This window comes from Myotis myotis, unplaced genomic scaffold, assembly GCF_014108235.1.
Source record: "Myotis myotis isolate mMyoMyo1 unplaced genomic scaffold, mMyoMyo1.p scaffold_m19_p_6, whole genome shotgun sequence".
NCBI classification, from domain to species: Eukaryota; Metazoa; Chordata; class Mammalia; order Chiroptera; family Vespertilionidae; genus Myotis; species Myotis myotis.
Window position 1 is genome coordinate 62,980,834 of NW_023416368.1, and position 20,545 is coordinate 63,001,378.

Here is a 20,545-nt window from a genome sequence, read left to right on the forward strand (position 1 = left end):
CATTCGTGCAAGGAAAAGACAGGGAGGCTCTTTGCTTTCCGCGCTCTCAGAGTAAAAGTCAAAGATGAAGAAAAAGTTAAAAATCTTTTCCATGAGCTCTGTTTCTGAATCTCATAGTGAGAATTACAGCCGAAAGCTGGAGTGGCGTGGGAATTTTAACCAGTGCTGAAACCTTGCTGACGCCTTCCCGTTAGGCTTAGATGTTTAGTAGAAACTTCTGGTCTTATTAGAGACGGAAGCAGTTGGACATTTGAAACAGTATTGACACTCAAATAACCTCACAAAATATGACTTCTAATTAAAGAAGTAATATATGCAAAGGATTGACATATAGCAATACCGAATGCTCATGCGGTCTTTGTATTTCTAGGTACTTTATTACATGCTTTCAGTATTTTAAACTGTTTTCATGTTCAGGCAAACTCTGTGAAGTAGGGACTATGAATACTCACTTCGCTGGTTAAGAAAAATGAAACACAGAGAGATTACGTAACTTGACTGAAGTCCCACAGCTGATAGGTGGTAGAAGTACAGTATGAATGCAGGAGGCCTGGCTTCAAAGTCCATGCTTCTAATCGCTGCAGAAGGGGAAGCTCAGCAAGCCAGAGGAGAATGGTAGGCGGTTATTGATCTTGTTCATGCCAGCTTTTCTCACTCCATTATAAAAGTTTGCATTTACTTGGGAAAAGATTGGTACACCTTTAATGTATTGTCCTAGCAAAAAGTGAATTCTACTTAAATGATATTAATGTAGCATGAAAAAGTATAATCTATCATTCTATGATGACAGATGCTGACGCTCACCACATGTACTCTGATAAAATGTATTGATGATATAATGTATGAGTAGCAATATGATTTCTCATTTTTAGAAGGTACCTGGTGTACTAAGATGGGCTACTCAAATAGAAAGGAAAGCCTGGCCATCGTGGCTTAGTGATTGAGTGCTGACCTATGAACCAGGAGGTCACAACTACATTCCAGGTCAGGGCACATGCCCCAGTTGCAGGCTCTGTTTCCAGTAGGGGGCATGCAGTAGGCAGCCAATCAATGATTCGCTCTCATCATTGATGTTTCAGTCTCTCCCTCTCCCTTCATCTCTGAAATCAATTTTTAATAAAAGAAAGAAAAAAGTTTAAAAAAATAATTACTTCTGAGTCTGTCTTAAAGTGAAATAACAAGGTGTGAAGTTATTTGAATTTTATTGAAATTATATCCCTTAACTGGATATAATTTGGGGATACGTCAATTCACATAAAAAGGTTGTTTCTGAAGAGGTTAATAAGCCTTCTTAATCACTCTGTGATATTTAAGACACATACAGAGATTGGAGCTTCTGGAAAAATCTATCAAAAGACAGTTACTAGCCTGATGCTTGACTTTGATTGAAACTGTCACTGGGTTATCATCTAAAAGACCCTAACATTTCTCAATACCTAAACTATATCATGAGTTATACTTGTTTACAGGAACTGGAAAGGATTCCTGCTGGCAAAGACCCTGGTGCCCTGTGCTAAACTGTAGATGGCGATGGGGCATCCTGTGCAAAAAGGACTGGGCGGAAAAGGGCTGAGTGTGAGATAAGAATAACTTCGTGCGCCTAAAAGAATATAATCACTCCACGCTGCAGCCTATTATATTGAAGGCTCCTTCCCAGTTCGAGAGAAGGTGCTTTCAGAGCATGAGCTCACCCTTCTCCATTCGTTGATCAAAACAAAGTTTCTGCTCTGCTTTACCGAGCTCTGGTTTGATTGATGCACATGGCCCTGGGAAAGAGAACCTTGGTTTTGGTCCCTGATCCAAAAGAGTTGGTGACAGGATGATGGCATTCCTCTATCAAAGGACACAGCTTGAGTCAGAAAGCCTTCCCCACTCAGCTTTCTCTCAGGCTCTGGTCCATGCTCCCCCACATTGCCACGCCAAGCCCTGTGAGGGGCTCCCTAGTGGTACTAGATTTCGAGTCCTGTGCAGTCCCTCCCTGCCATTTCAAAACCCTTCCCATGCCTTTTCCATAGTGCAACCTTTGCTCAGAATATATGGAAGATAACTGTTTCCTGTCAGGGCCCTGATTAATGTTGAATGTGGAATTAGAAATGGCCTGAGGAAAGCAGAAACTCAGGGTGGGATTCCTCTGCTATGTACCATCATTTTGTCAGCTTCTGGATATTCCCACACTTCAAGATTCCTGTTAACTCCCCCCCCTCTTTTATTTGTATTAAAGTAATAATGACTTAAGATGCTTCTCTCAGGTATGGTAAGAACATAGGAGTTTATCCAAATATTTTAAGTGGCACTGCATCTTCTTAGAGGATTTCTTTTAGCTACAGCAGACTCTGTCATTACTTTTGCAGAATTGTTTGCCTCTAAATGACCACTGATGCAAGCAATGTTTAAGGAAGACTTGCCTGAAGCCTTGAAACAATGGATTGAGATGGTTACAAAACAGGGTAACATTTCACAGTTAAAGTAGTAGGCATCTCTGTCCTTTGTGAACCATAAAAGTATCACAGAACTAAACAGCTAGAATATGATTGACCTGATACTTGAGCCTGCTATTCATCATTCTTTAGAGTAAAGTATACTGGACTCTGATACTATAAGTAGATATAATAACAAATGATAATATGGGCTTTTTTTTGGAATGCATTATTCCTTTCCAATAGTTTTAAAGCTTGGACTCTTTAAAACTTATATTTGCCCAGCTGGTGTGGTTCAGTGGTTGAGTGTCAACCTATGAACTGAGAGGTGAGGCTTTGATTCCTGGTCAGGGCATATGCCCAGGTTGCAGGCTCGATCCCCAGTGGGGGGCATACAGGAGGCAGCCGATCAATGATTCTCTCTCATCATTGATGTTTCTATCTCTCTCTCCTCTCCCTTCCTCTCTGAAATCAATAAAAATACATTTTTTTTAAAAAAAGAACTTTTGTTTATTTTTGGTATAGTTTTACATCACAGTTTTATACCATTGAAATCTGGAAATATAGAGCTTAAACTATTTTCATTATGCCTTTGATTTCTGATTCCAACTTAGCATAGTAACATATATTAATATTAATATTGCAAATAATCAGTAAGGGAATCTACATATTTTATTCAATAATTTACTCCATGCTCATTTATTGACTATTACATCTGTAGCGCTGTATTTGTTTCCACTCAGGGGACATAATAAAGTAAGGCCTCTGCTTTCTCATAGCTGACAACCTTGGTGTTGGGAAACAAAAAGGGAGACATTCAGTACTCTCCAACAAACATTCAGCAAGCAATTTCCTCAATGTATAATAGTAGCTATGTAAACAAAATTCTGCCAGGGACAGAGAAGGGGAAATGATTAACGGCCTTATAATTGAATAGTACTCTGCAGATTGGGTGGCACTGACAGGTGCATTGGTTTATTTAATCCATACAACAATCCAATGAAGTACTAAATGTAAGTATTACTTTGAACATTTAGCAAAGGAAGAAAGTGTCCAAAGTAGGAAGGCTTCAATGGCAAAACCAGATTAACTCTCTACTTGTTTCTACTCCGATGTTACCTATCTTAATTTATCTTTGATGCAGAAATTTAAACCAGGAGGATTCTAATCTTATTACAATTTAAAGAGTTAATGAAGTACATTAACTTTTGCAAGGCGGCTCTGGAGCAAAGAAAAATATATAATCCAAGGCCAACCATTCAATCCGGGAACTGTTAGTGTTAGACAGTGTCAGGTGCATGGCACTATAACTACTGCTTTGTGTAATTTCAAAGAGAAGGAAAAATGAACATGGGATCTGAAGAACACTAATTAGAAAATGATCTGTCCTGAATAGCCTCAGCATGTGCCTGCCTGGAAGCAAGAAGCTACATCAGATAATCTCCCAGGAACCTGTTTTCTCTCCCTTCCTGGCCCCTAAATCAAACTCGCTAAGTATATTGGGCACCAGACACATAACTTTTTTGAGGCACTTGGGTGCTGCTTGAGCATTATACATGCACCGAAGGTGTTAATGGTCCTCTCTAGGGTCTAATTCACTCTCAGACAGAGACGTGAGTCCAATTTCATGGGAAGAGTTTAAACAGAGACATTGAGAAAGTTTTAGTACAAGTCTGTGTGAAATGAAATTAACTTTTAAATTGGAAGAGGGTCGAAGAGAGTGGTAGCTTTTGAAACTCAAACAGCTGGATTTGTACCCATAGGATATGCAAAATAAGATTGCTATAATATAAGACCAAGCATAGGCTTTGCTTGTTTTTTTAATCTTGATCACAGATATATGACCAAGTGCCTTGAATTGTGATTTATTACAAAGGGGCTGACAATGAGAACTCTAGTTATTTACAAGAACTATTTTGTTGTAAGCAAGGCACATTGGGAACATCAGATTCAGCTCCAAATAAAAATAAACTAATGAGATTATGTTTTATTCATTAACCAAAAAAAGTTTAAAAAGAAGCTAATTACATACAAAAGTTTTAATGTTAGTAGTGAGGATTAAAAGTAGATAAAGTACTTATTATAATTATTTCCGAAGGAAAGTAGATTATGAAATCTGCACATAGTCTAGTTCTGAATTATGAGGGAAAAGTACCTTATATAATATAAAAGACATTAAAGTTTAATCTTTAAGGAACAAAATGTAAACCCTCATATATATTTGGGATTCATTTAGGGAAAAGAAGTAAAGAAAAAAAGCCTTTTCCTTATGAAGCTTGCAGTTGAGTATGCAGATAATGGCATTTACTAATAAACATAATCAATAAATAATACCTTATGGTTAGAAGAGTATATGTTCTATTTAAAAAACAACAACCAGAAAATGTAGAGCAGAGTAAGAAGATTAGAGAATCCTAAGGGCAGGTGTAGATGTGATGTGCTGGGTAATTGTAGTATAAAATAGGGCAGGCAGGATTGATTTTGCTGAAAAAGTGATTTTAACAATGTCTTGAAAGAGATGACATTTTTTGACAAGTGAATACCTTCCAAAAGAATATTTTAGGGCAGAGGGTATAGGTAGGGCTATATTCTAACACAGGGTCATACCTGGTAGTTTTAGGGGAAAAAATGAGGCTCTGACCTGTGTAAAGGAGATAAAAGAAGAATAATTCAGAAAGTTAATGGAGATATGTATCAATCAGTTTGAGCTCCCATAATAAAATGCCATAGACTAGATGGCTAATACAACAGAAAGTTATTTTCTCATAGTTTTGGAGGCTGAAAGTCCAGGATTCAGATACCTGCAGTGTCGAGTTCTGGTGAGGGTTCTCTTCCTGGCTTATCTATGTTTTTCTTCTCTCTGTATCCTCACATGGCAGAGAGGAAAAGAATAAGCTCTCTGATGTCTCCTCTTATAAGGGCACTAATCCCATCATGAGGGCCTCACCCTCCTGACCTCACCTAAACCTAAGTATCTCCCAAAGGCCATATTTCCAAATATTATCACAATGAGGGTTAGGGATTCAATATATGAATTTTTGGGGAAGTGGTGGAGGGATACAATCCAATTCATGGCAGGGTCAGATCTTGCAAGGAGCTCCAAGGTGATATATGGTAAGGAATCAGCTTTTACTCTAAGTGAAGGGAAGAATCATTGCTTGGTTTTGTCCAGAGAAGTGGCAAAGATTATCTTACATTTTACAGGATCACTGCAGCATTCATCTTAGGAACAGATATTTGAGGCTGTCAGTCCTGAGAAATCACAAGGGTCCATACTCCCACAAATCTCTATTATAATTACTTTAAAGCAGTGGTCCTCAACCTTCTGGCCCTTTAAATACAGTTCCTCATGTTGTGACCCAACCATAAAATTATTTTCGTTGCTACTTCATAACTGTAATGTTGCTACTGTTATGAATCATAATGCAAATATCTGATATGCAGGATGGTCTTAGGCGACCCCTGTGAAAGGGTCATTAGGCCGCCAAAGGGGTCGCGACCCACAGGTTGAGAACCACTGCTTTAAAGGATAGTTCCTAAACCCCTATTTCTGAAAATTAAAACTTCTGAAACTTTTTAACTTATTAGTCTTTCCTTAAAAAATTCAACATGACGTACTCAACAATAGTGGCGACATTTTATTGAGCACCATTATTGCATTTCTAATATCGTTACTGTTTTTCTTCAGGGCTCCACTGCCTTTGCTCTCTACACGTTTGTTTGTGATATGACCAATTCTATGTTCTTAGCTCCCACACCTGTTTCATCAACCTCTTCCTTTTTACTCTCCTCTTGTACAGTTGAGTTTGTGTATTTTCTAGAATGTTTAATACAGCTTCACCTTGAACTTTCATTTCCTCAGCAGCTGCCAGTGTGCTTGCTGAGATCAGTCCTCTATCTTGGCTTCAGCCAAAACTATGCCGGTACAGTAAACCCTCAATTTTTCAGACCTCAATTTAACAGACTTTGGATTTAAGGAACAAAATTTCTGGCTGGTAAGTTATATGTGGAAATTAACACCCTGTTAATTTTTAAATGCTTTTAATCAAGACAGGCTATTCGTTGTTATTAATTCACTGTTATTTTTAACACATTTTAGCAAATAGGCCATATGTTGGTAAAAACACTATGATAATTTCACTGACATAAATAAATATTACATATCTACAAGTATAGTCTGCATATTTAAATCCAAGAGTCACCACTCGTAAACAATGATCAGAATGATTAGCACGTGATCACCTGGCATCAAGTGCGGTAATTGGTTCTGTTGCCACGTGGTGTGATTTTCTGCAACAGTTTTTTAAAAAATATATTTGTATTTATTTCAGAGAGGAAGGGAGAGGGAGAGAGAGATAGAAACATCAAAGATGAGAGAGAATCATTGATTGGCTGCCTCCCGCACGCCCCCTACAGGGGATTGAGTACACAACCTGGGCATGTGGCCTTGACTGGAATCAAACCTGGGACCCTTCAGTCCCCAGGCCAACGCTCTATCCACTGAACAAACCAGCTAGGGCTCTGCAACAGTTTTAACGCTTGCTGGCTGATGTTCCCAGGTGTGCTAAGCCATGCCCCAGCTGTGTGCATTTGTTTGCTGGTGGTAGCTGGTGAATGCATGCATTTACTAGATCTATTCAGTATAAATTTAAAATTATAGTAATACATATAGAAGACTTTTCTTTGAAATTAAACTTTTCATGCATACTTAATTGTAATTACACAAACATATCTACGTAAGTAAAAACAGATAAACCTATTTATCAAATTTTAACATATGCATTCAGAAAATCGATTAGGTAACAGATTTTCAGCTTTAATGGACACCCCCTTGCCCAAATCAGTCCCTTATATCGAGGTTTTACTGTATCTGAAGCTGGGCACTTATAGACATCTGCTTTGGTGATGACAAAGGATATTCTTAGATTTCTGGATAGTGCCCCTAGTAACCCCTGTAACCCATAGAAAGCCCAATTTGGACAAAGCCTTCTGTGACTTTTTTTCACTCCAGCTCTGTTTTGCTTTACTGACTGGTTCTTCATGAATTTCAGCTGCAGCTGCCAGCTGGGCCTGTGTGGTTGCCTGTGTGGAATCTTGGTCCTAGAGCTCTGGTACCGATTCATCACTGTCAGAGTCTGTCCCAGGCCCCGTCTCAGCCTGGGGCTGGGGCACCTCCCACTCTGTAGCTGGGATGATTTCTGTGGCTCACCCTTCACTTTGTGAGGGAAACACAGAACCAAGAGGGCCGCAGAAAGAAATCAAGTGAGACTGTGACCCACATCTGTTGCAGAGGACAAAACGACTCTTGAAAAGAGCTTCAAATTTAGCAATTAGGAGGAAAATGGAAAGCATCCAGGCAGAGAGAAGACAGATGATAAGACTGCTGAAAAAAATCAGGTCACATTTTTAAAACAGCTAAAAATCTGAGTTAGGTATAGAGCAGGGTGCCTATGAAGATGGCAATGGAAAAGTTGAATAAAAGACAGGTAATGAGTCTGAATTTTATTTTAAGTGAAATGTGGGAATTACTGTAGAAATATATTTTAGTTAGGAAAGACTCTAATGTCTCTCTTTCTCTATTTTTTTCTATGAACTGCAGACAAATAATGTTATTCATTAACATAAATTCACTATGAAAAACTAACCTAACAAATGCTTGTGAGTAATTATATATGTAAGAATTTAATATCAATGAGATATTTCTTATTATTGCTTAAAAAACAAAAAATAGACAGGTAGATTGCAAAGTGGAAAAAAGATGGGAGTTAAGCCAGAGAGATCTTAACCCCATTTTACAGTATCATCTGCTCTAGATATACAAAAAAAAAAAAAATTGTCACTATTCCCTTTGATATTGTAAAATAGTATTGATTTCTGAAACAATATTAACTAAAGTAGTATAACTACTTCAGGAACATTTTTATTAGCTTATATTGTATTGTTTGCCAAATAATATTACTGAGTTTAAGTTAAAAGCAAGTTAAATATCACCTGAAATAATTTAAGTTCATAAAAAATGCAGTTATTTGCCTGCATATGAGAATCACTTATGAAGAAAAAATTTTGGTGAGTTTGAAAATTATAATATAAAGCCTGTTATCATTAAATATTTTAGCCAAATTAAATACTTATGTATGTATATGTGCTTGTATTCAAGAGAATACACATTATTTTGACCTGCATTATTTTCAACTAGAAATTATAAGAGAAGAACCCCATCACAATCTTCACATAAATTAGAGGAACTGATTGGAGGAAAATTAGGAAAAATGTTACAGCAGAAATCTATCTAAAACACAAATGTTATATCCCAGAGACATTTTTAAACGATATAAACTGAAGGTTTAAAGTAGATAAAATCACACATAGTTTTATTAATCCATCACTTATATTTACTATACTTACTATAATAAACATCTATACTAATAAAAGGGTAATACGCTAATCAGACCAGATTGACAGGACATCATGGCCCTCCAACTTCCTTCCGGACAAAGCCACGGTGGCAGGGGCCAAGGCAGAGGTGGTTAGGAGTGATCAGGCCAGCTGGGGAGAGCAGTTAGGTGTGAGATCAGGCTGGGGCGGGGGAGCAAGCAATTAGGGGTGCCATCAGGCTGGGGCAGGGGAATAAGCAGTTAAGGGCAAGATCAGGCCAGTGTGGGGGAGCAAGCAGTTAGGGGTGTGATCAGGCCTGCAGGGGAGCAAGCAGTTAGGGGCATGATCATGCAGGCAGGCAGAGGCCATTAAGGGCCATCAGGCAGGCAGGCAGGCAGGCAGGCAGGCAAGCAATTAGGAGCCAGCAGTCCCAGCAGTCAGACATCCCCCGAGGGGTCCCGGATTGGAGAGGGTGCAGGCTGGGCTAAGGGGACCCTCCTGTGCACAAATTTCATGCACTAGGCCTCTAGTATTAATATAGTTATTAAGGGAAGACCTTGTCTAAAAAACAGTGTGTTCAATGGTCATTTAGTCACATAGAATTGGTTTTGAGTTTAGAGTAAAAATGGCATTTTGAGAGATGTGGGTATGTGATACCTCATAGATTTCCTCAGGCAGCTCATTTTCAAATTGAGGGTGCAGTAGAAACAGGTGCTGACAATCAACATGCAAACCTTTGCATAACTTTGTAGCCGAGACCTGGAAGAGCGTGGTGTCGGATGGTGGGAGAGGTGCGTGTTCAGCTGGGCTCCAATGACTTTGGGGTATGAAAAGGCACAGCAAAGAAAGCTGAGCACTTCTGGTCGAGAAAGTGGGTCACAGGGAATCCTGGCTGATTATGGACCAGGAAAGGCGGACCCTACTGGAGACATTTAGAAGACTGGCTGACAAGTTTCAATTAGATGTGACAGAAAAGAAGGGGGTCAGGTTACATGTGTGAAGGAGTGCCTTCAAAAATTGGGTGTGTTTTCTTGGCGATTCACTGCAGGATGGGTGGAGGCAGGATTCAGAGAGTGCGAATAAAACGCTGTCTCTATAAATCCAGGAGAAGGACATCCAAGCCCCCCATCAGAGGGCTCATCTGGCAGGAGGCAGTTTGAGAGATTGGCAGTTCTTAAATAAACACAGTTTTTTTTTGTCTCTACTTCCAAGTTCACAGTATATTGGTTTCCCCCTCTTATTGCCTTACCTCTAACAACGTTTACTTCACTTTGCTACAGCTTTTATTCTCAGATTGTAAACTTCAGGGCAAAGACCATCAACTTTTCATTTCTCACAATGTTCGATGTCCTGCTTCCAGTGCCAAACAGAAAATAGCAACTGAAGAAGTACATTACATGGATACTGAATTGCTGAATTTCACCTTCCGGGCATCTTGAATCATTACGTTCTACACATAAGAAAAAACTTTTTTTAAAATTCAATAATTGAAAAATAATTATATTTTATTTAATGCTGTCAATAACATAAAAATTTTATTTTTATTGGAAAATCTGATGCTTACCCTCTAAAAAAAAATGTAGAAACAGTGTGAGAATGCTTTCGGGGGGTAGAGTTCCTAACTGAATTTGGAGAGTGTGTATAACAAAAACAGATGGATGGAAAAGGAAATAAGCACTCTCTTGCAAAATGACGAGATCGTGTAGGTTTATAATTTATCATCCTTCATGTTCTTAATACATTGTGCATAACCACGGGCAGCAAGTTTCAGCAGGGCAGATTCAAACGCAGTATGTTTTGCCTCACAGAATGTGTTGCTGCTTTTATGGTTCCAAAATGTACGGTGCCCCTGGAACTGCAAATGTTGTCAGATTAAAGCACTTGTCATTCGGATTTGCTCAAACAATAGCTTTTGCCAGAATTCTTTCTTCCTGAAAATGATTGCCTTTTAGGAGCTTTCACAAATAGATTTATTAGCTTTCACACTGAATAAAAAAGTGAGAGCCTGCTATGCAGATCGGCCCCAGAAGCTGTTGTCGAGGATATATTTCCAACTTATATGGCAACATCCTTTACTTTTATGTTCTATCCTCTCTAAAAGTGATGAATTGAGTTTTGTTTAAAAAATACCAGAAAGTGCAACAGAATGAAGCAGGACAATTTTTTCTCTGTTTTTTTTTTTGTTTGTTTGTTTTTTTGTGTTTTTTTTTTTAAGCCCAACGCTTGGGGTTTCCTTGGTTTTAATGTATACACGCTTTTACTGGAGCAGAAGTTTTCATGGTAAAGTTGCTAGAAATTAGGACTTGATGGAACATAAGTGTTATTTAAGAAATGTAGTGTCCATGTAACTTCCTCCTTCCACTGGGGTTTTTGTTTCTTTTTCTTTGAGGGTGTTGGTTGCTGTTCTGAAAGGTTCAGTAAACCTGTAAATTTCTTATGTCTTGAGAGAGCATGCTATTCTGTCAGTTAAAATACCATTAAATTTCACGAAAAAAAAAAAGGCTTTCAATTACAGTGAAAACATTTGACATATAGAGAGGGTGGGATGAGGGAGTAAGTGAAACAGAGGAAATGAAGGAGAAAGAGGAAAAGAAAGAGATTTCTAGCACCACACTGATGTTCAGTATCAAAAAAGAAAGGAATGTTCACCACAGAGATATTTACATGTCTCACCAGATAAAAAGTGCAGGTATTACAGTTACAAATGCATCACATGGTGAGACTCCTCATGTAAGTAGATTCCACCCTCTTTACACTTCTACTTGCTGTAGGGTGAACAAGGACTCAGAGATCTTAGTGTGGCATCTTTCCTCTTGTGGCGTATCTCTCCTGCCCCGTTGTGTCTCCATAGCCGGTTCCAGGGAATTCTCTTCCAAAAGAGAAATAGCCTCCGAGACTGAGGCTACATAGGAATGGCCCTGGGGCTGCGTCTTGTTTATTTCTCAGCAGCACATTTTACTTCAGGAAAAATGTAGCTCCTTCAGGTAACTATTTGCTATTTCTTAGTAGAAAATATGATTTAATGTTGTCGTGTTTTTTGTTTTTTTTTAAGTAGTGTCCTATGATGAGAATCCCGTTGTCAAAGCTGAGCTTTTGTGATGCATTTTGTCAAATCTCTGTCTCTCTACCACACTGGATGTTTATAAGAACATTCATTCTGAACTAAATATTTGGTCCTTTGATCCTCAGAGAAGTCTCAGTGAGGCAGGATCAGCACAGGAGATGAGAAGTAAAAAGCCATCTTTAGCCGGAATTACTTGGGTCCTTCCCACCTACAGGTAATGGAGTTAGCGCAACAGGCCGGAAATGTGCCCACCACATCTACTGCTAATAGACCCCAAGCTTTTCACTGTCCCAAACTCAGCTTCTGGTAATATGTACTGAAAAATCCTGGTTATTGCCTCTTTTTAAAACCATGTATCTCCACGTGAATCTAATAAAAGCTGGGGACCTTGCTCCAAGAAAGGACAAACATATACAGGAACCTCCTGCTTTCTGAAAGTTCACTTTTGTAGAAAGCCTATATTAGCACCTGCTTTTGCAAACAGGAAGAAATCCAAAGAAGATTTGCAGTGTTAAAGAAAAAAAGTGAAAATAGCTCCTCTGTTTTATGCCATTTCGACTTATGAATGATTTCGTAGGAACACTTTCCTTTCAGATAGCTAGGGAGCACTTTCCCTCTAACCTACACAGTAGTGGCCAAGGATTCAGAGACCTACTTCAGCCTTGGTTCAACCACTACACTAAGGCATTTAGCTTCTGGAATTTAACCTTATCAGCAATAAGCAAGAAAGATAAGCAAGATAAATTTGGAGTCTATAAAATACTTTAAAAAAGTAAAAAGCAGTTTACATTTATAAAACCCGAGGGTCAGAGCAATCTAATACAGAAGAGAGCTGGCCACTAGTATATATGCTGGGGGTGGGCACTGCTCCATTTCCTACTGAAGAGCTCAAAAAACACTCTTTCCAAGATTGAGAATTTTTTTGCTAAATGAAACAAACCAGATAGCAACCTTACTGCAGCTGTTTCCTGCCAGGAGTATAAAAAATGTCCATGCCATTGGCCTCTGCCTTCACATCTCTTCCGTGAACATGTGGTAAGGGAGCAGTGAGGGGGAGGGAGGTGAAACAAGTGCTTTCTCACTTCCTTTCACCGGAGCGGCTCTCTTCTTCAGAGGCGTGAGGTAGTAATGCACAGGCTAATTCCACCCAAATAATAGGCCAAGTATCAGGGAGACATTGTCTGATAAGTTTGTACTTTCCACGGTTTTGAGCAAACAATTTCTAGTTTGTGGAAATTTTCTACGTATATGTTTTAGAGTAAGTTATTTTCTTCCAGTGCCTATCTCTCCAGGCTATGTCAGTCTAGGATACGGTAGGAATAACAGCGATAAAACTAGCCGACTTTCATTTAACAGTTGCCATGTGACGATGACAACCTAATCATTTCATATGTATTTACTCACTGAACATAATCCTTGAGTTGGATACTTTTAAAATGCCCATTTTAGAGAAAAGTGCATGCCGTTTAAGTAGTTTACTGAAAATCCCAGAACTAGCAAATGGAGAAGCCAATTATGTGCAGCGGGAAGTCAGGTGGTTCAGTGGAAGTGATGAATATTAAAAGATTACGAGGCATTTGGGATCGCCATTCCTTCCCCCCCCCGCCCCCCCCGCCCCCCCCCCCCCCCCCCCCCCCCACACACACACACTCACACACAAACACAGATACGGAAATACGTATACTTATTGATAGAAAGTTGAAAAATACTGGCACGTTCTGGGCACACATAGTTGAAAGGGTTAAAGAGAATAAAACGGGGCAGAGAAAACTTATTGTGCTCAGCAGATATCTTGCAGAAAGCTTGCAACCTTGAGCCTGGCATAGCCCAGAGAGCCACTGGACATCTGGTGCCAGGAAGAGCCAAGGACTGGACACGTCAGTCAAGCTCTGTACGTCAGCAGAACAGTTTGCAGCCAGTAGCAGGTAATAAAACCCTGCCTACCCCTTCAGTCTCTGCTGATTCCTTTGTTGGAATCAGCCCACTTGCACACAGGTGCCTGAAATAAAAATCTCTTTTGATACATTATGGCAGTGGTTCTCAACCTTGGCTGCACATTGGAATCACCTGGGAATCTTTTTAAAATCCTGATTTCTGGGCCTCATCCTCCAGAAATTCTGTTTCTTTGTTATGGGGTGGGGCGACAACATTAGTAACCAGCGGTTCTCAACCTGTGGGTCACGACCCCTTTGGGGGTCGAACAACCCTTTCACAGGGATCGCCTAGGACCATCGGAAAACACATATATAATTACATATTGTTTTTGTGATTAATCGCTATGCTTTAATTATGTTCAATTTGTAACAATGAAATTGGGGGTCACCACAACATGAGGAACTGTATTAAAGGGTCGTGGCATTAGGAAGGTTGAGAAACACTGTTAGTAACAAAGAAACAGAATTTCCGGAGGATGAGGCCCAGAAATCAGGATTTTAAAAAGATTCCCAGGTGATTCTAATGTGCAGCCAAGGTTGAGAACCACTGCCATAATGTATCAAAAGAGATTTTTATTTCAGGCATCTGTGTGCAAGTGGCCTCATGTCATTGGTGCATGACCCGAACCTTTCAATAGTGTTGGTTCAGAATCTGGGAGACCAAAAAACACAAGATCTGAGCACAGGAGTATACTACCTGCTCAGCTCTAGCTGGCGTGGTTTCAGCACTGTCAGCTCTCAGTGTAGACCTGAGCAAAGGGTAGCTTCACTGAGTATTACTCTCATCCAGGATGTGAGAAGCAGATGCATGTGTTTACTTATACCCATAATTATTCAAAAATATTATAAAGTGTACAATTTCCTTTTTACCCCACAAGGGACCTAAATTAAGAGATCCAGCATTGCAAAGAAATGAACCAGGAGAACTTGTTAATAAGGGACTTGGCAGGAAAAACAGAAACCAAACTAGGTGTTTGAAATGAGGGAATTGCACAGGGAGTTCATTATACAGGTGCTGAATAAGCTGAAGGAGTAAAAATTGTTAAAAAATAAAATAAATAAACAAAAAACACTGAGATAAGCCAGAAAAATAACTGCAAGAAGAACCTACCACCTTACATCTGGAGAAATAACGGGAAAAGGTTGGGATTATCATAATAGAGACTGTCACAGAGTGGTCCTGCAGCACAGACCTCAGACCTCTAAGGAGGGTGTTAGCCTGTTGCTGCCAGTAGGGGTTTCAATGATGTTGGTGCTGGTGGAGAAAGGGAATCAGAGGCTAGAACAGACGTAGGCAAACTACGGCCTGTGGGCCGGATCCGGCCGTTTGAAATGAATAAAACTAAAAAAAAAAAAAAAAAAGACCGTACCCTTTTATGTAATGATGTTTACTTTGAATTTATATTAGTTCACACAAACACTCTATCCATGCTTTTGTTCCGGCCCTCCGGTCCAGTTTAAGAACCCATTGTGGCCCTCGAGTCAAAAAGTTTGCCCACCCCTGGGCTAGAACCAACTGCTGCTACTGTGGGGAAGTGCTGTTGTGAAAAGAAAAGCACTTCTTCTTTGTGTTTACCCTGAAATTTCCTACTTGTGCTGCCCCCCTGCTGTCAGAATGTCACAAGAAGGCAGCTGTAATGAGACATGTAGTTTGTAGATTTTCAAACTCAGCATCATAAAGGAGCACTTGAACCTGATACAATGAGACAACAGTTCAATAACCAGGAAAATGGGCTGGTAAATATTTAACTTCTTTGTGATTCAGTGTTCTCATTTATGAATTTTGGACTGTAGTAGTATCCACCTCGAAGTGATGTTATAAATATTAAGTAACCACATAATGGCATGTAATCTATGCTCAATAAATGTTAGCCCTTAAAGTTATTTTTATTCATAGGTTTCTCTAAAATATGTGAAAGTATGGGAAGTAAACAAGAGAGGAAAACCTTTAGAAAAAAGCTAGTGCTCTATAGAGAATGAATAGGTCAATATTAAAAGTCCAAGCAAACTTACAAAGTAGCTTTGAACTGACAATGCCTATAGTGTGGTAATCAGCCATCTTCCTCCTGTGTGAGTAGTAAGCCAAGCCAGCAGACAAATCAATACATGAAATCTGTTGAGCAGACACTTCTAAGACATTACTCATTTCTGAAGATTCTGTTAAATGCAAGGGAGAACGCTTACATAACATTCTTATCCAAGCAGCAAGGCACTGATCTGAGCCTCTGATTATTCCTGTTTACAGAAGTTTCGATGTGGGAATTGACACTATGATAAGAAAAACAGCATGGATAACAATCTTATGGTGAATCTCAACATTGTTTCCATGTGTCGCCAAGGTTCTTATTAGAAAACTAATATTTCTTAACATTTATCATTGCTAGTTATACTCTAGATCATGTTGAAAAACAAAACAAAACAGGAAGCCTGGTCAACTATCACATATATTTGGAATGAATATACAGGCTGTAAGTCAACCTGTATGAGATTGATCAAATGGTTTTATTAAACACTTTAGGCCATATTTATTTTAAAGCACTTATTTAGTGTCCCTAGATGAAGCAGGGACAGACTGATATTCATTATGCCTTATACTTTATATCAATTACTGCATTTAATTAGCTCAAGAACTTCATAAAGTGTTATATTTCATTTCATATTTGAGAAACTGTCCCAAGGTAATTATTTTTAAGTGAGAAAACCATTTATAATCACATTTAGTAATCTTTCTAGTTTACCATGTTTGTTAGATCATATTTTATATATCCCTAACCCTATATAATAAAGAGGTAATATGCAAATTGACTGTCATACCCTTGCACAAGATGGCCACCCCCAAGATGGCCAGCAGGGGAGGGCAGTTGTGGGCGATCAGGCCAGCAGGGAAGCAATTAGGCATCAATCAGGCTGGCAGGCAGAAGCGGTTAGGGGCAATCAGGCAGGCAGGCAGTTGGGAGCCATCAGTCCTGGACTGTGAGAGGGATGTCCGACTGCCGGTTTCAGACATCACCCGAGGGGCCCCAGATTGGAGAAGGTGCAGGCTGGGCTGAAGGACACCCCCCAGTGCATGAATTTTGTGCACTGGGCCTCTAGTTAATATATATTAATTGAATGTTTAATTTTCTATGAATTGGTATGGTAAGACACTAAAATTTTTTAAATTCCATTCTGTCTCTGAAAGACACATCTCTTTTTGGAAGATACAATTCATGACATAATTAGAGATAAGAAACCTACTGAATGGCCTGACTGGTGTGGCTCAGTGGCTGAGCATCAATTTATGAACCAGGAGGTCTCAGTTCGATTCCAGTTGTGGGCTCAATCCAAGTGTGGAGCATGCAGGAGGCAGCCAATCGATGATTATATATCATCATTGCTGTTTCTCTCTCTCTCTCTCTCTCTCTCTCTCTCTCTCTTTTCCTCTCTGAAATTAATACAAATATATCAGCAAAACAAAACAAAACAAAAAAACCTACTGAGTGGAGAAACACGGAGGCTCCCATGTTAACTGGGAGGCTGTACTCCCTTCTATTCTACAGAGCCTCCACCTTACCCTCACCATCACCTTGGGTGCTCTGTTCTTCCAATTTGCTTTTGATCAAGGCAGGAATGTGACCTACAAACACATCAACCAGGGGAATCTGTGGAAACACGTCAAGCACAAGTATGAGAACTAGGTCCCCGAAGTCCCCATCAGAGCCCGAAGGACCAGGTCCACCCACCAGCTGTTTGCCCAGAGCCAGCGCCGCAGTTTGTGATGATGCTGAGGTCACTCTCCACAGACCACCTTTTGCTGCGGGCAAGAAATGGCTTCCAACTTCTGCTATGTTTAAAGTATGTTTAATCAGAGTCATTAGCATAAATAGTCCTAGAAAAAACAGAAACATATCTATGACACTGCTGAATTGTTAATATAGATAAAGGTATATATTTTCATATTGTTAGACAATCTTAGGTATTAGTTTGCACCCAAATCTCTTAGTAAGTAATCTGTGTATGAAGAAGAAATTGACTTAAAGCATGGATAGCATTTGGCATAACACTAAGGAGAGGAGTTCTCACTGAGTTCTTGCTAATTTGTTTGCAGCAAAATCTATTAAAGTGTGACGCAGGCCCTTGCCTTTAGTCTGATACCATTTCATAGTGTTTGTCATACACATAGCTGAGGCATGAGTGGGCTGGTAAATGACACCATGTGCCTTGCTTAAGTTCTGGAGGAGTTAAGAGATAGATGCAGCCCTCGCTGGTTTCGCTCAGTGGATAGAGCATTGGACTGCAGACTGGAAGGTCCTGGGTTTGATTCCAGTCAAGGGCACATGCCTAGGTTATGGGTTTGATCCCCAGTAGGGGGTGTGCAGGAGGCAGCCAATCAATGATTCTCTTATCATTGATATTTCTATCTCTCTCTCCCTCTCCCTTCCTCTCTGAATTCAATAAAAATATAAAAAATGAGATAGATGCAAAGACATGTGCATATGGGAATAATAGCAGTTTAATTACCAATAGTGATATTTTTTAAAAAATGGCTTTATCATATGACTTCCAGAGTAGACATATTCATTCCCTCAGTTAAATTATTGCTGGCTACAAGGAGGGGTAGGGTCTTCCTTTTTAAAATCTAAGGCAGGGAAGTGATATCAGCAAAATAGCAATCAAGGTCACACAAAAATGTTTTTTCTCCATAAAAGCAATGGGAATACTGTAAGGAACCAATGTCAGAGATTTCCACATCTTTCTCTCTCTCTCAATAATTAATAAAAATTAACAGTACATAATAAGGATATAGAAGACTTGAACAAAACTATCAAAAAGTTGATCTCATTGATATTTAAAGACGACCAACTCCACTAAACAACAGCACATGAAACATTCAATTGAACATGAAACGTTAAAAGTAGACCATAATGAACAAAATAAACTGATGAACATAATAGATCCAGAGACAGAGAAGCATGGAACAGATTGTCAGATCTCAGAGGGAAGGGGTTGGTGGTGGGAAAAAATTAACCAAAGAACTTGTATGCATATGTGAACCCATGAACACAGACAATAGTGTGGCAAAGGCCTGGGGAGGGAAGTGGGGGCAGGCTAGACAGGGTCAAATGGGGGGAAAAAAGAAGGGACATTGGTAATACTTTGAACAATAAAGATAAAAATAAAACAAATATAAAAACAAAAATACCAACAAAAATAAAAGGTAGACCATATTCTAAGCCACCCTACATAATAAAGAGCTAATATGCAAATGGTCATCACACCCTCACCCCATCACACCCTAACGGTTCCAACACTAACGCTGGGGAGAGAGGAATGGGGACCAGCCAGGCACAAATGAGCTTGCGACAGAGTAATGGGGACCAGACAGGCTGTGGCCCGGGAGAGGGACAAGCTTCCCACCCCAAAGTCCTGGGCACCAGCGCCTGTGGCTGCGGCCTGGGTGAAGCTGCCCGCCCATGGTCGCCTGTGGCTGCAGTCAGCCCAGGTGCAGCCGGCTTGGGTAGTGGGTCCCTGCGGCCGGCCAGAGGGAGGGAAGCCCAGGTCCCATGTGCCTGTGACCGGCTAGAGGAGGGAATCCTGAGTCCCGGGTGCGGGGCGAGGCAGAGGTGGTTAGTGGCAATCAGGCCAGCAGGGGAGCAGTTAGGGGTGTTCAGACTGGTAGGTGAGAGGTTAAGGGCGATCAGGCAGGCAGGCAGAGATGGTTAGGGGTAATCAGGCAGGCAGGCAGGCAGAGGGGTTAAGGGTGATCAGGCAGGCAGGCAAGTGAGCAGTTAGGAGCCAGCGGTCCCAGATTGTGAGAGGCAGTTGTACATCCCCCAAGGGGTCCTGGATTAGAGAAGGTGCAGGCTGGGCTGAGGGATCCCCCCTCCCATGCACAAATTTCATGCACCAGGCCTCTAGTAAAAATATAACTAAGAAAAAACCCCAAACAACTCCATGTATTTTTATTTTCTTGTTAATTTTCAGTGTCATTAGCATAAATAAGGATATTTTTTTCCACTGATTTTTAGGAAGAGTGGAAAGGAAGGAGGGAGAGAGAGAGAAAAAAAAACCATCACATTGAATGTATCAGGGTCTGGGATCAAATCCGCAACCCAGGTACATTCCCTTGACTAGGAATCAAACCCAAGACCTTTTGGTGCATGGGTTGACTCTCTAACCATTTAGCTACCCCAGCTAGGGCAATAACTCCATGTATTTAAAAGTAGGAGAGCTTCCAGGTTGGTGATCACTAGAGGTGCTAAGTTGGTGATACAACCAGACGTAGGGAAGCTCCCCATCTCTTCCCACATACCTTGCTCTGTGCAGCTCTTCCATCTGGCTGTTCCTTAGTTAGATCCTTATATGATGAACTGGTTATCTAGTAAGTAAACTGTTTCCCGGAATTCTGGGAGCTGCTTTAGCAAATTCATGAACCACAGTAGGGAGTCCTGGGGACCTCCAATTTATAGGTGGTGAGTCGGAAGCACAGGTGAAACCTGAACCTGTGATTGACATCTGAATTGAGGTCAGAATTGTGGGATAGAGCTTTTACCCCATGGGAGCTGATGCTAACTCTAGATAGATAGTGTCAGAATTGAGTCAAATCGTATGACACCCAGTTGGCATCAGAGAATTGCTTAATGTGTGGGAAAATTCACACATTCTGTTTCAGAATGGAAGTATTGGAAGGAAGTAAGAAACAATAGAGTTTTCCCTTGCACAGTATTCATGGATCAGAAGTCTAGGACAATGCTAGCAGCCTCTCCAGGTCTTAC

General features: G+C 40.2%; 1 pseudogene; it reads right to left on the reverse strand.

Moving 5' to 3' along the window:
• Window positions 1-6,021: 6,021 nt before the first annotated feature.
• On the reverse strand, window positions 6,022-17,644 carry LOC118658476 (annotated as a pseudogene).
• Between the last annotated feature and the right edge of the window lie 2,901 nt (window positions 17,645-20,545).